General features: G+C 45.1%; 1 long non-coding RNA gene across 1 annotated transcript; it reads left to right on the top strand.

Annotated features, from left to right (window-relative positions):
- The first annotated feature begins 1,505 nt into the window (after nt 1-1,505).
- LOC106728306 lies at nt 1,506-3,429 on the top strand. The gene is made up of 2 exons (XR_001364585.1): nt 1,506-2,578; nt 2,688-3,429. It is a non-coding gene; the product is annotated as an uncharacterized LOC106728306 (long non-coding RNA).
- The last annotated feature ends 2,091 nt before the right edge of the window (nt 3,430-5,520 follow it).

Below are 5,520 nucleotides of genomic sequence, written 5' to 3' on the forward strand. Positions count from 1 at the left end.
GATCACCGCCCATAGTCAGACCACCAGTCCCTTCCGCTGACGGAACCAGAAGGCTGGGCTGTATTGAAAGAGGCCGAGGGCGTGACAAAGGCTAGCACATTTTCACCTCCTCTCTGATCCAAGGAGAGTTGCTCCCAGATGCTGTTTCTGCAGTCCAGCTTCTGACTCGCAAGCTCTTCAAGCAGGAAGTTGTGGCCTGGATTGCAAAGAGCCTGCATGACATAACCTTCACCTTGTAACATACACACACATGTAGACAGAGGAAATAAGGAGACATTTGAAAGAGGGGGCTCAGGGTCAGCCTATGGTCGAACCCCTACAGTTCATAGGTCAAGACACCAAGATTCCCCTCACACCCATTAGGATGGCTATTGTTCAAGCAAAACAAAGCAAAACAAAATAACAATTGTTGGCCTGCGAGGATGTGGTAAAACTGGACCCCTGGTGAGAATGTAACATGGTGCAGCTGCTGTGGAAAACAGTATGGTGATTCTTCAAAAAAATTAAAAATAGAATTACCCTATGATCCAGGAATTCCACTTCAGGGTAGATACCCAAAAGAAGTGAAAGCAGGGTCTCAAAGAGATTTGTATATTCACAGCAATGTTATTTGCAATAGCTAAAATGTAGAAACAACGTGTGTCCATCGATAGATGGGTAGATAAATAAAATGTGGTGTATACACACAACAGAATATTATTCAGCCTTAAAAAGGAATGAAATTCTGCAATATGACACAACATGACGCACCTTGAGAATATTATGCTAAGTGAAATAAGTCTGTATGAATCTACTTACATGAGGAACGTAGTCAAAATCACAGAGCGGGAAAGTAGAATGGGAATTGCCGGAAGCTGGTGGAGGAGAGAGAAATGGGGAGTTGTAGTTTAAGTGGATATGTAGCTTCAGTTTTACAAGATGAAAAATGTTATTGGAGATAGATGGTGTGCATCATTATGAATATATACGAATGTATTGAAAACTACTGAATCCTACACTTAAAAATGGTCAAGATGGTAATTTTTATGTTCTAGAAAAAAATATAGGGAAAATAAAGACAATGAGGCCCCAAGTGGTGAAGTAACTTGGCCGGAGTCACACAGCTGGCTGCACCAGCGCCAGGGTTTGGGCTGCCTTCAGATCCCTGCTCCGACATTCCTGCCTTGGCAAACCGCATCCGGGGATCAGGGCCGCCTGGTCCTTCAGCCGGACCCACCCCTTAGCAGGGCTGTGTGGGATGAGCAGTTCCCAGCCTCAGAGGTCATAGGGGTCTATTTTTAGATCTTTTCAGACAGAACCAACATATAGGGAGCACCTTCCATGTGCCACATCCACTGTCAACTGCTTTCACATCCCTAATGCCTTTTATCCCTTCTCTCCGCTGTAGGAAAGCTTGTGCTGACTCAAGAAAAGATCTTCAGTTGGGTTCCCTGGTGGTGTATGCCTATTGTCACATCAAGGCCGCCGCTGGTCATCTTCAGTTGGGTTCCCTGGTGTATGCCTATTGTCACATCAAGGCCGCCGCTGGTAAAGTCATCTACCCCCGGGTAGGAAAAGACCTTCTTAATGGGATGACCAGCCACTGAGCCTGGTTACCAGGAGGCCGTGTTTTCAGTTCACCCAGACACAGGGCTCCGGGTTCCTCCTGGTTAGTGAGATGCTTTAGCCAACAGAGAGATGTTTCTGAAAAACACTTAAAAACCAGTCTGGTGGGAAGTGGATCTGTCACCAAATGATTTGGTTCTTAAACGTTGGTAACCTGTGAATTCCCTAATCAAAAATTCTCCCCCCGCCTTACAATCTGACATTAAATCTTTAGAAAGAATGATTGTTAATGCTTCAGGCTGAAGGTGGGGAACGCGACCCAAGGAAAAAATCCATATTCTTTAAGTTAATCAGTGTTTGTGTTGTAGGCAGAACCCAAATCCAAACCATATTTCCCCAAAAGGTTTTCCCCTCTTCATTCTCAAATCCATGTGCATTAGATAAGAAACCCAAGCCGTATGTTTCTTACTCATTTACACTTAACTCATCAAAGCATTTCCTCTGAAGAACTATTTGATGTCCAAGGAGACGTTGAGATGGTTTCTCTTTAACAAACCTTTGTTCTTAGACATAAAGGAGCTGCTGAAATTGTATACACAAAGAATAAATGAACTTGAACCTCAGAAAGGTTAAACTCTGTTTAAGTAGGTTCTATATTTGGAAGAAACAACTTTAGGAATGAGCTGTTTTTCTTAAAAAAAAAAATTTTTTTTAGGAGGGGCCTCCAATGGACTTGGATTTTTATGCCAAAACAATTTTCTCTCCGCTCTTGGTACGCACCACTGGCTGATAAAATCCATCTCTGTAAGGCGTTCTGAGGTGGTCTTCAACTTTTCAGTTGGAAGAGGCCGCACCTAATTTTGATCTCTCTCTGATAATTTGTGGCAAAATCTGCCCAGGGGAGATGCATCCTTCTGGATTCCAGCGTGTGCGTTGAGGAGAACAAAGCTCCTTAGGAAAGAGGCGCCCTGCAACCGTAGGGCCCCCTCCCTGGGGCCCTTCCACCCGGACCATGCCCAAGCCAGCTCAGAAAGTGAGTTCATAGCCCCCTCTACCCACCAATCCCAAATTTCTCCCCTCATCTGCTAACTTTCCCCTTGATTCTTCATTCATGCCACCTTTATTTGCACCCCTTTGCATAGCAGTGTCATGGGCCTGTGAGGGCGGGAAGAAGCAGAAGACGCTGCCCCTGCCTCTGAGAGGTTCACTATTTCACGGGGGAAAAAAGCTTCCCACCTGAGAAGCGCATCCGCTGTGTGTTCGATGGCTGTTCCAGAACCTCCAAAAAGAGAAGGATGGTCAGGGATGGACAGAGCAGGAAAAGTTCCCAGAGCCAGTGGGCCCTGGGGCCGGAACCGCAGTCTGAGTCCTGATACAGCTGTACCCAGGCGAAGACACAAGGTGCCCTGGGCTGGCTCAGTCGGGCATGTCTGCGTGGAAAGCGGTCCGCGCTGGACTGGTGGGCTAGCCTTAGGCTGAGGTACCGAAGACCATGGATGGCCCACCCTGTGGTCCTCACAATACAATATTGCTGCTTCTCCGTGGGGTCTCTGCTGCCTCTGAGGCAGAGCATGGATGCTTTTGGTTGTCCCAGTGACTGGAGGACTCCACGGGTCTTCAGCAGGCGTCCAGGGTACATGGGAATACAAGATGTCCTGCAGCACACAGGAGGGTTCTGAACGATGAACCATGATTCTGGAGTCCTCCATTTCTAACTATCCCGCTGGATATTCATTTAAGTGAACAACCTGTAAGTCTCTGAACCTAGAATCTAACTCGTTTCCATATTACACACATAGTTTTTCTCCACTTAGTACTCAGTTTCACAAGAATGTAACCACATAAATAAAAATGTTGTACAATTTTTGTTTTGTTGGAACTTGACTGAGTTGTTTCATTTCAGGAAATCACATCTCTGAAGGCAATAGTATTCCTAGAATTTGAGTTATTACTCTGCATTAATAGCCTATTAATGGTGACTCTGCAAATGTATTCAAGCATCTGATTATTTTGTCTTCAAGCACTCGTGTCTTGTCATAAGTTGAAATACATTTTAAACTATAGATTCCTTTCCTTTATCTTTTTATTACAGGTAGGCCATTATATTGACTTTTAACAATTATGCATATAGATGAGTTATATGATCTATAACGTTTATTTCAGGAGAGGGGAGAGGGTGTTGCAAATTAATTGTTCTAAGGAAGGATGGGAGCTGATGTGGTTGAGAGGACCAATTCTGTACTAGCACCGTCCAGTAGAAATGCATTCAAGCTACAAAGAAAATGTTAAGTTTTCTAGTAGCCATCTTAACAAAATAAAAAGGACAGAATATTCGATAGCCTTAAAAAGGAAGGAAATCCTGCTACATGCTACTACATGGGTGAACCTTGAGGACTTCATGCTAAGTAAAACAAGTCAGTTACAAAAAGACTAATACTGGCCCTAACTGGTTTGACTCAGTGGATAGAGCATTGACCTGTGGACTGAAAGGTCCCAGGTTTGATTCCGGTCAAGGGCATATACCTTGGTTGCAGGCACATCCCCAGTAGGGGGTGTGCAGGAGGCAGCTGATGGATGTTTCTCTCTCATCGATGTTTCTAACTCGCTATCCCTCTCCCTTCCTCTCTGTAAAAAAATCAATAAAATATATTTTTAAAAGGAGTTCCTTAAAAAAAAAAAGAAAAAACCAAAACTGGATGATTTCACTGAGGCATCTAAGGCAGTCAGATTCTTAGAAGCATAAAGTAGGATGGTGGTTGCCAAGCGCTGCCTGAGGAGGAAAAGGGAGTTGTTACTTCCTGGGGATAGAGTTTCCGATTTGCAAGATGAAAACGTGTCACACGTGTGACCATCCCGCACATACTGAGCAGCACCCTCAAATGCTGAAGATGGTACATTCTGTGTTATGTGCTTTTGACCAAAATGAAGAATTAAGAGGAGCAGGTAAAAGGAATTTCAATAACGTATATTTATTTAACCCAGTATATCCCAAGTGCCCTCATTAGGGTTCGGCACTCTCAACATAAAACCGATATAAAAACTACCAATGGGATATTCTCCTTGCTTCTTCTTGTAAAAGTTTTTGGCATCTGCGTGTATTTGACACGGACGGCACCTATCAACCCAAACCAGCAGTTCCTTAAAAAAAAAAAGAAAAGACCAATACTGGATGATTTCACTTAACATGAGGCATCTAAGGCAGTCAGATTCTTAGAAGCATAAAGTAGGATGGTGGTTGCCAAGCGCTGCCTGAGGAGGAAAAGGGAGTTGTTACTTCCTGGGGATAGAGTTTCCGATTTGCAAGACGAAAACGTGCGGGAGGTCTGTGTCACACGTGTGACCATCCCGCACATACTGAGCAGCACCCTTAAATGCTGAAGATGGTACATTCTGTGTTATGTGCTTTTGACCAAAATAAAGAATTAAGAGGAGCAGGTAAAAGGAATTTCAATAACGTATATTTATTTAACCCAGTATATCCCAAGTGCCCTCATTAGGGTTCGGCACTCTCAACATAAAACCGATATAAAAACTACCAATGGGATATTCTCCTTGCTTCTTCTTGTAAAAGTTTTTGGCATCTGCGTGTATTTGACACGGACGGCACCTATCAACCCAAACCAGCCACATGCCTGGTGCTCAACAGCCACATGTGGCTGGTGGTGACCACACTGGACAGCGAAGGACTAGGGAAGAGCTAACAGACTTTCAGAGCCAGGCCGCGCTGTGAATTCCTCACACCTGGTGGCTCATTGCAGCCTCCTAAGGGCCCGCGAGGCAGGCACAATTACTGTCGGGAGTACACGTGAGGGCCCGGAGATCCGAAGATCGGAGAGCTTGAGCGGCCTGCCTGAGGTCGTGCACCGTGTGTCCCCAGGTGGAAAGCTGGAAAGCCGCATCTGGCTCCCCAGCCTCGCCTTAGCCACTGTGCTGCGGGCGCCTTTGCAGGACCTGGCCGAGGACTCCAGGACTCCC

The sequence above is a fragment of the Myotis brandtii genome, unplaced genomic scaffold (genome assembly GCF_000412655.1).
Source record: "Myotis brandtii unplaced genomic scaffold, ASM41265v1 scaffold59, whole genome shotgun sequence".
In the NCBI taxonomy this organism is placed as follows: domain Eukaryota; kingdom Metazoa; phylum Chordata; class Mammalia; order Chiroptera; family Vespertilionidae; genus Myotis; species Myotis brandtii.